The following is an 18,726-nucleotide window of genomic DNA, read 5'->3' on the forward strand; positions in this document are numbered from 1 at the left end:
AGTTGATATTGGGATGGCACTTGACAGATTAGATGGTGACACCGGTGATGTAATAGTTTCTGAGGTTCGAAAGAAGAAACGGCCACGTCGTGCAAGTAAAGTAATGTTCAGAACGTCTGAAACGCGGCATGGTACTACTCATGGTGGCCCCGTAGCTGAAGAAGATGACCCCGAGGAATTTTAACATGTAATGTGATGTTATATGTAGTTTTTCTTAATAGTGTTTTATTTGGTAATTTTTGTTATGAAACTTGTTATCTTTTATTTACCATTGCTTCATATGATATTAACTAACCATATTTTATTTTTTTAGGATGAGGTCATTTGTGCATGCTCTGAAGGGGAAGGGAAAGAAGGATGTATCCTCTTCTTCAAGGGGTCAGGGAAAGAAGGATGATGGATCCGCATCTTCGGATAGGTCTTCTCTCTTTAGAGGCAGCAGTTCTCATCTGAGCCGAAGAAGTGCACTTCAGCGATGTCTAGATGAGGCTATGCAAGTAAGTCATATGTAGTTTGCATGTGTAAATTATTTTTTATAACAATAAATATATATTTGTATTTGAACAGCAAGAATCGGAAGGTAGGGGTGCGGATGAGGAAGAATATGTCGCGAAAGTGGATGGCGATGGAGGTAGTGGAGAGGGAGATGGGTGCGAGGACAGAGAAGAGTGCGAGGCTGGAGATGATGGATATGCAGAGGAGGAGGAGGGGGAGGATGAAGAGGAGGATACTGCTGCACAAACTGTGTTCAGGTACTTACGATCATTTCATGAAAAATTTTGTATGAGCTAGCTAACTAATACGCCACATTTAGATTTAGAGGCAACAATGTGATGACTCCTGCAGCAACCAATCCAGCAAATCGTCGACAGATTAGGCCACATGGGGATTGGTAAGTAATATATTTTATTATTGTGATTGTTTTATTTAATATATTGTATAGTTCAAGTAAGAAACATGATGGATAACATGTAATAATTGCAGGCAGTGGGACGATATTTGTTGGGAGGGAAGAAATAGGTTAAGACCTGTGAATGCAACATTGGGAACACTTTGTCGGTTTCACTACCCAGGAATGGTCACAGTTGGAGGTGTGCTTCAGCCTGCATTGAAGTGGGAGCATTATAAGCTGCAATCGGATGACCAGGGCGTCACGACGGCAGCGAGAGTTTGGAATGAGTTCTGGGTACTTTTTTATCTTAACTTGTCTAACTTGTATAACTAATATCTATTGGATTCATTTATGAGTTGACTAATGAATTAATTTTTCTTTTTAGGAGAGGTATCGTTTGCCGGAGGGGGAGGAGCAGTGCCTACAAGATAGGGCTCGTTCTGTGTTTGACAAGGCAGCGACGAAGGTGGTAAGGGACATGATGTCCAATGCTCGTATACAGTGCGTTTGTTTGTACTACAAAAAAATAAAGCTGCAAGACATGAACAAGAAATTGGGTGCTTCTGAGATATATCTTCGAGAGGATGAGTACCTTGAAGTTGATATTAGCGGTTTGCCTTGGTTGAGAAAGTGTCCGGATGCTTGGCGAGCACTTTGTGCTTATTGGGCTTCACCTAGCTTTGTGGAGAAATCTAGAATGAAGAGAGCTAATCGTCAAGCAGGACCACGGGTTACGCAAAGATATGGGGCTGATGGACATCTTCGTTTGGCTCGTCGAATGGTACGTGTTTATTATTTCAATTTGTTTACTATGTGCTTACTTGCAATATCACAATTATTTCTTTATCAGGAGGCACAAAGTGGGGTGGCACCAAGCTACATTGAAACGTACATTCGAGGCCACCACGGCCCAGATCCTACACAGCCAGATTTGCTTTGCAGTGACAATGCTACGCAGACTCTGGTTAGTAAAATAATATGATTTCAATTAAGCGATGATTTCAATATAATCTTATTATTGGTTGCCTGAATGGTAGGCGAGATATGGCGATGAAATGGTGGCACGTCATGGGGATGAGTATGATTGGAGGACGAGTGATGTGGATGTCGGTGCATTATACTCAAGCGGGGGAGGGAAGAAACATGGCAGGTTTAGCATGTTGAATGGAGTTATTGATACAAGTGGTGCTTTGAGTGAGGCAAGGTGTTCCCAGTCCACTCAGAATTCTCGGGGCTACCAACGGCAAAGTCAAAGGGAAACTGAAATGCAGGAGCAGATAAGGCAGCATCAAGAGGCGATGCAGAGGCAAGAGGAGTGGGCAAGGCAACAGCACGAGTACATGCAAGGTTTTTTCGCTCAGCATCGACAGATTCAGGTACTATGCAAGTTTTATATTTTTTCAAGTCTTTATGCACTTTTCATTGTTATAAGATATTTAATCTACTTTCGGGTTTTAGGAAATGCTAGCGGCTACTCTTGGCTCACAATTTAACTTGCCACCTCTTCCTTCGCCTCCTCCTCCACCGCCGAATTTTGTACCATTTGTGCGTGTACCGTCTCCACAAGTGGTAATTATATCGTATACCATTTGTCTTACATATGCATACTAAATAGATTTAACTTTTTCTATAATTAGGGTTCGAGGAGTACTCATCCTCGAGGAGCCAGCCCGTCCACGCCACCAACGGCACCGCGTAACATTTCTGGAGGTGACTGCGGCAGCGGACATAACATTACCTCTCCTCCTTGATTTGTGTTTTCGCGTTGTAGGCTCTTTCACTTGCCATGTAGGACTAGCAGGGGAGCGTGTCGAAAGTCCTTCGGTGGATAACTTACTTTGGATATGTCATGCTTTGGATATGTATGTTATGCTTTGGATAACATAACTGCTTTGGAGGTTATCGACATCATGTGATATCGTATCTCGTTCTTTAATTATATTTATTGGATGTTGATGTATTTTATAAATCTGATTGATTGTATGTTGATGAAGGACCTATATAGGGCAGCAGGTATGTGCAGCGGTCCCAGTATTTTCGTCGGCCGGATGGCCGACGAAAATACTGGGCAGCAATCAATTATTTTCGTCGGCCAGTGAGCCGACGAAAATATATTACATTATTTTCGTCGGTCCAAATAGCCGACAAAAATATATAACCGTAATTTCGTCGGCCACTGGCCGACGAAAATAATGTAATATATTTTCGTCGGCCCAATTAGCCGACGAAATTAGATAACTCGTTTTCGTCGGCTACTTAGGCCGACGAAAATAGCCCTATATTTTCGTCGGCTTTTTCGGCCGATGAAAATGACTGTATTTTCGTCGGCAACCGACGAAAATAATCCTATTTTCGTCGAGTTTATTTCGTCGGCCTATTTTCGTCGGCATATGGGCTATTTTCGTCGGCTTCTGGCCGACGAAAATATCCTGTTTTCCTGTAGTGATCAAAAGAAACTAGAATGGTAGTTCAAAATGTGCCTTTTGCAATCATAGTGAAACAATACAACACCTTTTCTTTGATTGTCATTTTGCTAGATCAGTTGGCAAATTATAGATATTGCTCTACAGATCAAAATACCTAATAGCAGGGGTCATATCATGCAGAAATGGCAAAGTGACAAAGATGCTAACACTAAGCGCAAAATCTTAGTGGGAGTAGCAGCCATGTTTTGGTCTATCTGGCTATATCGCAATGATATTATTTTTAACAAGAAATCTATAACATCTTTTATGCAGGTAATATTTCGTGGAACATATTGGTTCAGATTCTGAAAGCAAGGAGCTGCAAAGGGACAATATTCAGAGAGCTTGCCATGTTATGGAAGTGTTGGCGATGGAGGTATATGCGAAGAATGGCTGGCGATTTCTCTTTAGATTATGTGAATGCTATGAGTTATCGTATAATCTAGACCTTTTTTCTAAATATGTCATTACCGTGATGATGTAATAATCGACAATGATCGTATGCATTGGATGATGCAAAAGGTCGGATCTTTATCCATTTTCTAAAAGGAATGAGTTTCTTGAAATCAATGATCAACCATGGTTGATAGCTTCGTAGAGATCATGCTCAATTCACTTCTCAAAAATACTCAAAACAAAGATATGGATAGACCCCGACACCCCCCTCCCACACACACACCACAGCAGACGTTGGATCAAAAGACAACAGCCAGTAAACTCGTATCACCACACCTCATCTGGGCCACCCTTTTATTCATCAGCAGTTGAGAGACCTGCCCATCGAAACGTATAACCTCATCTTTCCTACCATGGGCCAGCCAAGAGCCCAAGACATGTAGCACTCTAAGAGAATATATGCGAACACTTGCTTGTTGAGTCAACAGACCTGACCATGCATCCTTTGCACTTCATTAGTGCCATCCATTTCAGCATAGCTTTCCTCTGATCCCCTGTCACAAATATATTACTGATGCTTTGATAAATATGCAATCAAACTTTTGAAACTTTGACCATACTAGCTTTCAAAATATTTAGTTTGGAAACATAAAAGTTATGTCTGAATGTTTGCATTATTAACAAGATTTCTTTTCCATAATTACGTACGCTTATTAGATATGAATCTATTTGAATATCTTACCTTCAGCTATTAATAAAGAGGGGGGAGGGGACCCATAAAAGCTGCAGCTTTGTTGCAGCAAAGTTCACCGAATACATCACATCGCAGTGAGAGTTCATACCGGGGACCCAAGTGTAACAAAGGTTAATTTGGTTGGTTGCACTGCATGTCTCTGATTATTCTTGGTGCAGAATGAGTCTCGCGCTCTTGTTTCTCGTACCGCATAAAAAGATCAGCTAGAAATTCTCTCAATGAATGAAAGGTCAGCTGGAGATTCTTTGTATGTTTTGTTGTTCTGCTATAGTACTAGTTCAATTGTAGCACAACCTTCTCTTAGCATGTACGTGTTGGTGAAATGACAGAAGATGAGAAAACTATGCAAATTCAGTTAGGAAGAAAGGGACGGACCGATCACCGCCTGCTGTTGCATGCTCTCATCAATCTGTCTCACTTTGAAGTTGGAACCAATGCAACCAAGCGATCCGATCATCCAAAAGGAGTTGAAGATTGTTTTGTGTTTATTTGGCAGAAGTCACGAATTCCTCTGTATTGTGGTGTGCTTCTGGTCTGGTCCGGTTTGCATTCTGGTACGATGGTGATGGCGATGTTTTGGTTTCGGCCGCCTGCGCGCTAAATTGATTAGTGTGCAGTGCAGGCGCATGTTGGGGTTTGTTTGTTTTTAACATAAGTCTGCTAAGAGCAATTAAACTGACAGCGTCCGTCCAGCGTGTGTGTAATGCCTTGCTTCCTTTTTTTCTGCTTCAAATGCAATCATCTGCTTCAAGGACACGCCTTGTTTCCTTTTTTCTGACCTGGCTGGGCAGTGGCATGCATTTGTATATTGATTTCACTTTCGCTGTCATTTAAAGTAGATTTGTCCGCACTTTATTTCATATTACTCAGCCCTCTGTTACGCACTTCTGGATCATTCCTTTTTAGTTTCGGTGCACTCTCACTTGCAGCAATCCAAATTTCAAATCACCGTACTAAACATCTGATATCGTAGAGCGAGCCGGGTGTAAAGGGGCGTTCCGTGATTTTTTTTTTCACGACCGTGCCTGAGCACGTTTTTCAATAAGAGAAAGAGAATTACAACGACGTAACTATGAGAACCCTCGTAATGCCGAGTTACAAAGCACCACTAAGCTAGTGGCACGCGACCTAGCAAAAACAATCAAGCAAGAAAAATGGAGGAAGAGAGAACACGCTCATCCTCACGGAACCATTAAGACGACGCTAAACAATTGGACCTGCTAAAGATAATCATCACCATAGCAGTGGTGGCAAAGCATCCACCGGATGATGCGATTAACGGTGGCAAAGCATCCGCCCAAACAGCAAGAGGGTGAAAAATCATCCACCAATAGAGAAACCATGACGGCTATCCGTCAATACAGACAAGCAACCGCGGCAAATCATCCACCAATAGAGAAACCATGAAGGCTATCCGTCAATACAGACAAGCAACCGCGGCAAAGCATCCACTATCGATGGCACAACATCCGTCAAATTTGAATCAACAAGTCGACCGCTAGAGATCAAAATGAACGACCAAGGCAACCTGAAGACGACCTAAGCTACCATAACGATGGAAGTGACGATACAAGCACATGCAGTGAGAAGCATCATTCCGGAGGAGAAGCTGCCCGCCACCACCACACACACATCAACCAACCCCCGGCCACAGAGCCGCCATGGGGCGGATCTGGAGTCGCGGCAGCGAAGCCAACTCACCGCCAGGAGAGATGCACGCGGGGAATAGTGGGGGTTGGCGTGGGGGGACGCTGCCACCGGCGGCCACCGGAGCGGGCGAAGACAGGGCGCCAAACGGCGGGTGGCACGCAACCGCACAATGTTGTTGTCAAACCCCGCCAAGCGCCGCCGGCAGGGACACCCCCACCACCGTCATCACAACTGAGAGGCGACGCGCCGGACCAACGGCCGTTGGCCGCGAACCCGGGCAAGAGAGGGCCGGTCCCCCAGTGACTCCCGCGGGGGGGGGGGGGGGCACGACCAGATCCGACCTGGGGGAGCCCTGATCTGGCGAAGGAGACGCCGGATCCAGTCGGCGGCGGCGCACGGCAGAGCAGCACCCATGACCATGGTCTTTGAGACTGGGGAAATAGGGAGAGGGGAGGGAGAGAGGAGGCAAACTGAGCCGGCTTTGGCTCAGCCAACGGTCGCCGGCGGCGGCGGCAGGCGGCGGCAACCGGAGACAGTCTAAGGTAGGGGACGGATAGCAGCACGGAATCACCCTCCGAGCTGCCAGGGAGGGTGACGCGAGGACAAGAGACGTGATGCTCACCTCCAGGACGTGAACACCGCCCTTGTGAGCTGGCGTTCCGTGATCTGAAAGCATATCCACGTATGCATCTCTTGATGAATTTAATTTCAGAAAAAAAAAGGCTCTAGAAAGGGACAAAACTAATAACCAAGAGACACAGAGATAGGTTAGGTAGCATGTGCATGATTTTTCTTAGTGCACAACGAGTCATCCACACAGTTGTTTCTTACATTGCATCCAAAGTCAGATGCAGATTCTCTTAAAGTAGTATGCAAATCTTTGCGTGCTCTCTGAAAAAGACAGCAAAGAAGAAGTGAAGGTCGCTGTGAGAAATGCACCTCTTTGCAGTCACTGTTAGTTAGTTCGTTGGCAACAATCCATCACTGTCTCTGTGATGGCAAAAAAGGTAGGCGAATTCAGTTAGGAAGAGAGGTCCGATCGGTGGCTCCAGTATGTGTGTGATGTATTGTGTCGGTGTTGCTGCATGCAATGCCTTGTTCTCAGTTTAACGAAGCGTTGGATTCCTAGTTGTATTGTAGTACCAGTTTTTCAACCATCGTACCTAATATCCGGTAACCGGTATCCAGTGTTTGGACACCACTTGCTCTCTGAAAGCATTTTCATGTATGCATCTGTGCATGAACTTTACTTCAGATAGAGAAGGCTGTGGAGAGGAGGGAACCAACATAAGAGCAACTTCCCTCTAAACAGCCCCCTATAGAGGGTGAAAAAAAAGCGCTCCAGCAGACCCCTACTAACCCTCTATTTTAGGAAGACCTTCAGATCCCCTCCTCCACCTTCTGTTCCCAGGGATCTCTAGGGAGTTCTCTATTATAAGTTAGAATTGAGGGTTGTTGCTGGAGTTGAAGTAAATTTAGAAGCTCCTAAAAATAGAGGCAGATCCCATTTAGCATTTGGAGGGTATGATTTATGGGCTATTGCTGGAGTTGCTCTAAAAGAAACAGAAACAGAGGCTAGGTAGCATGTCTGTGAGTTTTTTCTCTTTTCTATGGTGAATAAATGAATCATCCGCACCTATTTCTTGCATTGCATCCAAAGTCTGCTAGAAAATTCTCAAGCGCCCAAATCTTTTGCGTGATCTCCAAAGTAAAAGGCCAGCTGGAGATGCTGCTGCTATGGCAATTCCATCTGAGTTTGGTGGCAATCCACCGTAGCACTTTTGCTACCGGTGTGTGTTGTTGCTATGATCTAGGAGAGCACGATGACCAGACCATGCATGTATCGCGCCGCAGCACAGTTTGACGACAAAAGTTGGCAAATTCAGTTAGGAAGAAAGGGCCGATCGCCACCTGCTAGCTAGCTGTTGCTCTCATCAATCATCTCTGTCTGACTTGGAACCAGCAAAGCCAAATGGAAAAGGAGTTATGAAGACTGGTTTATGTTTGGCTTTGGCCGAAGCGACTTCCTCTCAGGTTGGGCCCTATATTCTGGTATGGTTTGGTGTGGTCTGATGGGTGATGGCAATGGGGATGTATCGTCAACATCTTATCAGATCGTACTACACAAGTACTAGGTGGTGGCAGTATGGCCTGCTTTGCATGTTCAGATTGATTTGAGACTGATCAGCAGAGATTATCAGATGCCACCATGCATGTGAGTGAGATGGGTTAGCAGATGATCATCATCAGAGTCTGATCGCTCCATCTCACTGGGGTTGGGATTGCAATTTGTGGAGCAAATTAATAAGAAGATCCTCTAGATGATGTCTAGCTAGGCTGTCTTTAAATACGAAATCCGATCCCTCAATGATCAGTTCGTGATATGGCCGCCCGCTTTAAATTAATTAATGTTGCAGGGCGATCTGCCTAACATAACCATGAGATCGATCTGCCTGACGGCTCCCACATTGTATTTTTTTCCTTTCTGATGCCAATGAGATAGTAAGTATGCAAGTGTGGAGTGCAGAGGTGCATGTTTGTCCGTTTTTGATATAAGTCAGCGTCTCAGATCAGAGCCATTGGATGGCTTATATTATTATATGGGTCAGCAGGCCTGTTGGGTCTCCCGTTTCCATGTGCTGCTCGCTGCCACCAGAAGCAAGGCAAAAGCATAATCTTATGCTTCAAATTGAAATTTTATAGGAATGATCGACATACCCGTTTTCGTTTTCGTTTTGATTCAGTGAGAAAATAATGATAAAAAGGCAAGGCTGGGGGTTATCCTGTCCGTTCCCATCAGTTTTCAGAACAAACAACCTTATTATTAACTCGTTTTCTGAACGCGCACGTGTAACCTGCGAGCTCTTGGGCTGGGGTGCTACTGAGGTCCTGCTCACCAACTGGTCACAGACCAGTTCGTAATTATATTGATGATGTTAGCAGTCCTGATAATGTACCTTGATTTGGAAGAACGAAATAGCTAAGTTCATGCCTTGTGTCGTCGGTGCCAGGCAGCTTAATCAAAAGTTGTTCTTGTGTTCTAGTACATATAGTTGGCAAATTCAGTTGGGAAGAAGAGACGGTCGCCGGCTGCTGCTGTGAGTGTGTCATTATCAAGTGCGTGCCTACGTCTTTGCTGGCCCCATTCAGTCAAAGTCAATTCAGTCGTTCTGGTATGGTTAATTGGGGTCTGGCTATCAATTAGCTTGTTGAGTGATTGGTCAAGCCATGGCCGTGCATGCCGGTTGACAAACACGTCATACGGATGATGCATGCTGTATGACTAGAGTATGCATTTATCCATATATGGAAAGTTTCTCTCTCTGTAATTTTCTATTTTTAGAAAGTTATGACATGTGTACACATATAACTTTTCTCAAATAACTATCAGATGATAATTTTTCAGTACATCTTTTACGATTACAATTTTTGCTCATAACTTTTTCCAATCAACTTCTTATAGGATAACATAATTTTCACGGCACGTACAACTTTTAGGCATAATTTTTTTCATTTTGAGCATAACTTCCATGAGCATGTTATGAGAAAAGCTTCTCACACAACTTTGATACATAAGTTTACATAGAGCTTGCAAACATACTACAACTTCTCGAGATAACTTTTTATGTAATTCATATGAAATATTTATCAACATAATATCTCTGCAAACAACATGAAGAAGGAAAAAAGACGGAAAAAGAAAAGAAAAGAGAATAATAGGTATCATAGAACATAAAAAAAATATTTAGAAAAGAAAATGATTGATACGTGAGCACATCATATGGTTACGCGCTGCTAATAATCAAATGTAAATTAATCGATAAGAGTTACTCGGATTCGTATAGGAATCTGTGGCTGAGGTCCTCACATGTACAACTGATATAGGTATACCGACAAATATACATACGCAGACCCACATGCATGCATGTACGATTTGGTGACATTTAATTTATATAGCTAGGTTTCTTTTAATTCTGAAATCTCATCGGAGTAAGGTTGACCGTGGCGGTGAGTTTGGCCGGCTATGGGCGTTAAATATTGCAGGGAGACCAACCTGAACAATCTGTTTTTTCTTTTTTTTCCTCGAAAATGCAGAAGAGCTGTGCTTCATTATATTAAGAAGTAAAATGTTGAACACCCTGTTACAACTCGCACCACACAAACACCTTGGCCGTTTTTACATTTGCACCTTTAAAAGCAGAAAAATGACCTCCCACTAATACAACTCTAACCACCCGGGAGAGACGCACTCAAAAGGGATAAACATCGAGCCCCTGCCAACTCCCAGCGGCGCATCTCTTCTTTGCCAACGCACCACTGTTGCACATGTTGTCATTGAAATAAAACCCATGGCATTTCATTTGGTTGATTCACAAAGAGAGAGAACTTTATTCCTCATTATTGTTATACATGTTGTTCCAAATGAAATAATATATAGTGAGTCAACAGTGGTATATTTAGCAGAACCCCTTGGAGCATCTTCCAGGTTGAATTTAGAAGAACCTCTACCAAACAACAAACAACTGATCCTAAGTTGATTCCAGAAGTGAATATCTGAATTGAACTAAGGGGTTGGGAGCTGGAAACAATTAAGTAATTTCTCCTAATTAACAGCCTGCTTAGAATTACTTCATACTGAGCTAGTTAATCTAAAGAACCATTTTTAGACACACATCCACTTCTCCCAGAGAATAAGATCATGCTGTGAAAAAGAAGCATGCCCTAATACCTACACATGTTGCCTAAAGAGGCTAGATATGAACAATTCTAACCAATTGCTTTAAAAGAAAGTGTCACTACTAGCTGGACCTAATCATGTCGAGAATATAATTAAAAAGATGTAGCTGCACATTTTGCATGAGAAGTATTTGGGTCCCACGCACTCCTTCCACCCCGACACTCACGTTTCACACCAATGCAATCTCCTTTTCCTTGTGGTGATCAGGAGGCGGCAAACGAGAAGGATTGGGCCGGCCACTCCATGGATGTGCGTGGGAGTCCAAAATTGTTAAGGAGAAGACCAAATCCGCCTGAGGAACCACGCACTTGATTAGGACGAGATCGCAAGGATCACAGTTAAAAAAAAAAAGCTAGGCTGCTGCTGCTACCCGATCTAGCTAGTCCATGAACGAGGAGGAAAGAGAACGGTGTGGTCGATCAGAGCTAGTTCTTTTGACGAATTGCTCGCTCCAAATGCAAATAATTGATCATCATCCATCTGTCTTTTTAAATAAACCACACGCTTGATTGTCAGCGAGAACAAAAAATAAATAAATGGCAGCAGGGAATTGAAGAAAAGGTCAAAAGGGTGCTGTATGTGGGGGTAGGCACCTTTATCTTTATTAGTTTGGTTTCCGACGAGCGAAGCGTATCGATCGGGTCGGTGCATGAAAACGAATGACGCGTCCGTTCCGGAAAACAAAAATATGGGGCCTGCTGTGCTGCTTTGGAGTTTGGAGTACAGAGTAGGTAGGTATGTAGCCTTACGCTTCGATCATTCCGTACGTGTTTCCATCCTGCACGAGAAACTTGTACTACTACTATAGAGGTATATTCTTCTTCGATTCGTGTTCCGTTGGCAGCTCCTCTTCATCTTTTTTCCCCCCTTTTGTCTTGAGTGTTCTTTTACCTTTCCTTTTCTCCTTTCAAGAAAAAAGACCTCTAGTGTCTTGGGGAATGATCTCAAGTTCAGTAACTTGTGTTTCGGTGAATCAGTTTACCAAAACCCATGCATGTATGTATACATCCATGCATCATGCATGCATAGGCAAATATACGTATACATACGAGGGAGAAGTCCAATTTCAATCCTCCAACTAGCATGATAGTCCGATTTTTAATTTTAAACTATAAAATCTGACACTAAAGATCACCCAACTATTAAAACTTGAAAACTTTGCTCTTTCGGACGGTTTCAATGGTGGTTTACCGTTTTTAAAAACATAAAAATTCTAGATTAAAAATTTATAACTATTACATTTAAATTAGAAAAATATGAAACAAGTACCAAAAGTTCTCTAAAAATATAAACCGTGGAGTTATCTGAATCTTATTCGTCCATGTTTAATAACAGTGATTAAAAGCAATAAAACACTAGGAACATGAAAGAATAATTAATATCCAAATAACTACAATCCAACGATAAGTTATGTTTCTAGGAAAAATTCGGTACTAATTTTTTTTAATTTGAATGAATTGTTTAATAATTATGTAGTTTAATTTTTTTTTCTAATTTCTAAAAATGAAAATCATCTTTAAACCCACCTAAAAGATCTTGACCTTGATGTCTGTATATTAAGTTGGGCGTTAGAATCAGACATTATAATAGTTAGAGGGTGCAAATTATATATATACTAGTTCAATAGTAGGCAGTTAGCATATGTATCATACGTATCTTGCATGTCGTATGATACGGCACTGCCTGTTGGTGTTTTATCGGCTGCCCACCGAGACGCCGAGATCAGGAACTCGAAGGTGCAAGGAACACAAGATTTAGACAGGTTCGGGCCGCGAGGTGCGTAATACCCTACATCCTGTATGGTGGTTTGTATTGCCTTGGGTGTAGATGTTGTATTTTGAATGAGTCCTTACCCCCCCTATATATCCTGGAGGATAGGGTTACATGAATCCTAGTCCAATACTAGCCAAGGAATCGTACCCGAATACAACTCGAGTAGTTTCCTTCTGTACCGACTAGCTTTATCACCTACTCATACGAGTAGAAAACAACTTTATCTCCAAAGGTCGTGGCAGGCAGTAAAAAAATGTTCCCATGATAAATAACTGGTGTGATGGTATGAGGACAGGGTTACATGAATCCTAGTCCAACACTAGCCTAGGAATTGTACTTGAGTATGACTCGAGTAGCTTCCTTCTATATCGGATAGTCCTACTTAGCATGTGAGTAGAGTACAACACAGATAAGGTATAGGACATATTCCATCCCCTATTCCTGTATGAACTACGTTATGAATACAGTCTCATAGTCCTGGGTCTGACAAGCCCCCGAGCTCTTCGTAGCTGAGTACTGCAGGCTCCTCGAATACTTTCGAAGTAGTCTTCGGCTTCTTGTGAAGCTCCGTCTTGAAGTTCTTCTTCGAGTACTTCCTTGGCTGCATCGAAGCTATGAGGTGCTCATGCCCCGAATTACTTCTTTGGTATGGTGTGCGATGGAAAATCGCACTCCATATGGAGTAGCCCCAAGCCTTAGGTTAAATTGAAGAATCAGGCTGAGGGTCACATTAGTCTTGAATCTTCCTTGCTTACTCTTCGAATATATTCGAAAAATAAGTAGTCGATGCCACGTATCCCACAGCCCCCGAGCCTTGAATCCAAATCTCTCAGGTTTGGAAAAAAGGATCCAATGATCGTGGCATGCAGTGAAAAAATATTCTCTTGGAAAATAATTGGTGTGATGGTATAGATGATAGAAGTTAGATTTGGAATTCAAAAAAGCCCCTTTTTCAGGACAATTAACCCTAAAAAAATGGTTAATCGAATAATTTATCTAAAAATCCACCAAATGACCCCTCGTCTTCCGAATATTCCCTGTGACGACTCTTCAACTTCGGAACAGTAAACCTGTATCCGGCCGCTGGTTATTTAACCCCACGGTAACTTAGGGTAAAATCCGTGCTTCCAATCCTCAATCCGCCGAGAAATTTCCGAATCTCCAATCAGATCCGTGCTCCACCTTCACCCCCTTTGACAAACCCCAAGCTAGCCGAATCTATCTGCCCCTTCTCTGCAGCCCCCGAGTGCATGCGAGTAAAGCAGCTTGTGGCAAACAGATCTAGAATGGTGCCCAAGAGATCCAACGAGAAAGATGGGAAGGGGAAGGAATCGCAGCCGCCTTCTAGGGAGTGGTCTTATAGTAAGTGCTCCAATAACGACCTCCTAAATCTTATTTCTGAGGGTTTGCTTCAGATGAAAAACCTCATCAACTGGCGCCCTTCTTTTTGCCAATCTCTTCCTATGGAGAATGTAGACGAAATCGTCTCATTCTACCATTTCTCAGAACGGGGCTTGGCTCTCCCCACCTGCTCCTTCTTTCGTGGCCTTCTTTATTTCTACAGGCTTGAGCTCCATCATCTCAACCCAAACTCGATCTGCCACATTGCTATCTTTATCCACTTTTGTGAAGCTTTCCTTGGAATTGAACCCCATTGGGATCTTTTCCGCTATCTCTTCCACGTAAAACCACAACCTACCTCCAAAAATCCATCCGTTGTAGGGGGTGCCGGCATCCAGCTTAGGCAACAGGCCGGTGACAGATATCTTTCCTACAAATTCCCCTCCAACATCCCTCGATGGAAAAACCATTGCTTCTATATCAGAAACCATGTCCCCCAACTCCCTAAAAGAATGGGTAAGCCCCCGATCCTGCGGCCGGAGTGGAACACCGAGCTCTCCAAGGGGGACATGGATCAAGTCAATGAGTTGCTAGCTCTCATAGCAGCCCATAAGGAAATAGGGGTGACCGGCGCATCAGTAATATTTTCATTCTTCAAACACCGAATCCAACCAATCCAGCAATGCTATACGCTAGGCTTCGAGTACATGGGTGCTGAAGACCCATCTCGAATGTGCGCAGAGGAACTGACTGACGATGCCACGCTCATCCGGGTCAAGCGGGTGCTACTGGATGTCAACATGGTGCCTTACGTCCCGGAGCTGTTCTCCGCACAAAATCCTCCAGAACCGGTAAGGCTTCGACTACTTGGAATAATTTCTGTTGTTCTAGAACTTCCATTGATGGAGAATCCTCTGCAGGGACACACGGTGTTGTACCGGAGTTATCCGCCACAAGCCGACATCCCCCAACCATACCACCTTCTTCCCAGCGCCGCAGCTGAAGCAAAAAGGGCTCAATCGTCTGATGATCTGCCCAGCGGCAAGACAACTGAAAGCGAAATCCCCCCGACGGAGAAGGCAACTGAAGGGAAGGCGAACAAGAACAACTCCCCCGGATCATCCATGGAGTTGGTAGAAGCCTTGCCATCAGTCCGTCGGGGTCGTCGGGTGGTACGCAAGCGCAAAGCAAATGTAGTCGAACCCACCAGGTATGGGGCCGCCGTCTTGTAGAATTATCAAGTCTTGTGGTTGTTGGATGCTTACTTTGTCTATGTTGCAGTCCTTGTTCTTCTCCTCCTGGCCCCAAGTGCCGAAAGGTGGTTGGGACCGCGTTTGCTGGGGATGATGTTCTAGCAGGTGGTTTTGCAGAAACTGCTGGGACGGATCCGTCGACTACTTCTGCAGGGGTCGTGACCATTGCCGTGGCGGGTGCCTCGCCAGGGCATCCCGCGCCCTCGGCTGGTGTGACCCCGCCACCGGCAATGAGTACCGTGGTTGTAAAACCACGGGCACTAAGACTGAAGAAATCCGGCATAAAGAAATCCTCTCGGTAAGTGCAGCTCCTTGTTCATAATATATCTTCTGCTTTTTTGACTTGTTTGATGATATATTTGATGCTGCTTCGTTAGGACTTCGTCTGCTTTGGGGTTGGATGAGCCAGAGCCCATCTCGGCTACTCCAGCCCCCGTGCCGCCAGCCCCCAGGGATGAGGACGCGATGCTGCCCGACCCACCACCTCCTGAGCCCCAGCAAATCGAATCCAGCGCTGGTGGTGGTGAACAAGTTGAGGCCACCAATGCCGCTCCTGCGGATGGCACAGGTAAGTGTCTGACCCCCTGCAGCTAACTACTTAGATCGCAGGCTTCATGTATTGAATGCCATTTCGACTTGCAGGTGCCCCGCAGCCATCAACTGAAGAGGCAACGGGAACTTCTGGCAGCCCTGCAGCTCTGTTGATGTCTGGGAGAGGATTCAAGAACATCATCACCAAAGATCTGTTGGATGATCCTCTCCTCACGATTGACAACATGCGGTATTTCCAGAAGATCTCCAAAGAGATGTACAAGTTCACCCTGGTAAGGCATGACTACTTTTCTGCCATTATATTTCGTCGAGTTATTCTATCTTCTCAATCTTCCCCCTTGTACAAGATGTGGCCAAACACTCTCAAGAAAAATCTGAGAAGCTAAAAGCAGTCGAGAGTGGCCTCTAGGAGCTCCAAGTGAAGGATCGACGCATCAAGGAAGAACTCAGAAAGAACATCTATCTTCGGAAGGAGATCGACAAGCTGAAGTAGGAACGGACACGGGAAACATGGCTGCTCAAGAACAACATCCGTAATCTTGAGAAGTCCAACTCTGAGCTCCAAGAACAGCTCAAGGAACAGAAAAAGCGCATCAAGGCAAGTCCCTTCCTTGCTCGAGTATTTTCTCTAGCATTTGGTCTTGTGTTCTGAAACATTGTCTTCACCGCAGAGGTTAACAAACTCTTAACTTATAAAGAAGAGTTACTTACTGACGTGAAGAATATGCTATATCGTTGTACAGATGACGTCGAGAAGCTGCAGAAGGTGATCACCGATACTGAGCAGCAGTTCGTCGAGTGCCTTCAGCAGATCAAGACGCTAGGCGAAGAGAAGGAACAGCGCCAAAAAGAGCTGGAGGACCTAAGGGTGGCCGCCCAGCAGCTGGTTGAAGTGGTGGATCCGCAGGATGACGGTGCAGCAGACGGGTGATCCCTGCTGGATCGACTCCGCGGAGCTCCGCAAAAAGTCCTGAGCTTCATCGCCGAGGCCCCCACCACATATGTTAGCCACGCCTTAGGTCTTGTGAAGTCATTTTGGCCCAAGGCTCAACTAGAAGTCCTCACACAAGGTGTAGCTGCAGACTGCTCTGAAGAGCAGTTCGGCGAGTACCTTCTAGAGGCCAGGCCTGTAGCTAAAAAAATAGTAGAGAGTATAGAACAGGATTGAGTTATTGTAAAGTACTCTTCTCCTTATAATATATCTGTCAGTGCTATCTCTACTATCATTGCCTTGTGATATCAGAATTGCCATCCACGTTCATAGGCTAAGTAGTAGACACTACCCAGGGTGCAGCGACCCTAGGAGTAGTCGATATAGCTGCTCAAGTGAGCCCGTCAAACAAGTTAGATAGAATCCAACCGAGCGGATCTAACCTGTTTGGAAAAATGCGATCACCATCGCAACGACTATCGTGCTCGTAGCAAGTAGTCGATACTACCCCGAGTGTAGCGACTCTGGGAGTAGTCGATATAGCTCATCGAGTGAGCCCATCAAACAAGTTAGATTGAGTCCGATCGAGCGGATCTAGCCTGTTTGGAAAAAATGCGATCATCATCGCAACAACAGCTATGCTCATGGCAAGAAGTCGATTTATATAAAACTTGAACGTGGCTATAGCCTCCAAATTTTAATAGAAAATTTACATTCCTGATTCTGTGGCACGTGGCCTCTAAATTGAATTGGAAAGAAACTGCCTTAGTGCTCGAAGAACAGCTATCACTGCGTGTCTTCTTATGGGTAAAACTTGCGTAGGTTCTGTATGTTCCAGGAATTTAGGACGTCTTGGCCCTCGGGGTATTGTAGTCAATAAGACCCCGATCTTGTAATCTGCTTGATGATGAACGGTCCTTCCCACCTTGAATTGAGCTTGTGTAACCCTGACTCATCTTGGATGCGGCGTAGGACCAAATCGCCTATACTGAATGACTGTTCTCTGACATTGCGATCGTGATATCATCGGATCCCCTGTAGGTATCGTGCTGACTGAATAAGAGCAGTGCAGTGAGCCTCTTCGACAGAGTCAAGCTCTAGCTGCCTTGCTTCGTCCGCCTCGCCTTCATTGTACATTTCAACCCTTGGGGATTTTCACGTAAGATTGCATCGGAGCCGTAGACAAGAAAGAATGGTGTTTGTCCTGTGGCTTTGGACGGCTGAGTCCTGAGCCCCCAGACGACATGTGGCAACTCGTGTATCCACTTTCTGCCTTTCTTGTTGTTTGCATCATAGAGTCTTTTCTTGAGGTCCTCGATTATCATGCCGTTTGCCCTCTCGACTTGATCATTGGCTCTTGGGTGTGCAACGGAGACGTATTTGACTTTGATGCACGTATTTTCATAGAACTCCCAGAACTGGTTAGTCGTGAAATTTGATCCTAGGTTCGTGATGATGGTATTCGGGAAGCCGAAGCGATGCAGGATGTCGGAGATGAAATCAACGACTCTATCTGGTGTGAGCTTGGTTATCAGCTTGTACTCGATCCACTTGGTAAAATTGTCGATTGCTACCAATATGTGGGTGAAACCACCTGGCATCATTGTAAATGGCCCAATCATATCAAGGCTCCAACAGATAAACGGCCATGATGGCGGTATGGTGATAAGATTGTGGGCTGGAACATGAGATTGCTTGCCAAATAATTGGCAGTTTTGGCATCTGACACTGTGGTGGGCCACCAAAAACCAGCTCTGTATGCTTTCCCAACTAGCGTTCTTGAAGCTGCGTGGTTGCCGCATACGCCCTCATGTATCTCCTGCAGTATGTCATAGACATCTTCTCCCGTGACGTATTTCATGAGTACACCTGATCGTGCACCACACCGGTAGAGTTTATTATCGACTAGGACAAAACCTTTGCTTCTGCGCATGACACGAGCTGCCGCTATGCTTTTTGCATCCATCCCTGCTGGTAGTCT

The 18,726-nt window shown here is 44.5% G+C and overlaps 1 long non-coding RNA gene across 1 annotated transcript; it reads left to right on the top strand.

The window, feature by feature from the left end:
• The first annotated feature begins 841 nt into the window (after window positions 1-841).
• On the top strand, window positions 842-1,387 carry LOC112899124. Its single transcript, XR_003230002.1, has 3 exons — window positions 842-892; window positions 985-1,186; window positions 1,278-1,387. It is a non-coding gene; the product is annotated as an uncharacterized LOC112899124 (long non-coding RNA).
• Window positions 1,388-18,726: the final 17,339 nt, after the last annotated feature.

This window comes from Panicum hallii, chromosome 7, assembly GCF_002211085.1.
Source record: "Panicum hallii strain FIL2 chromosome 7, PHallii_v3.1, whole genome shotgun sequence".
Classification (NCBI taxonomy): Eukaryota; Viridiplantae; Streptophyta; class Magnoliopsida; order Poales; family Poaceae; genus Panicum; species Panicum hallii.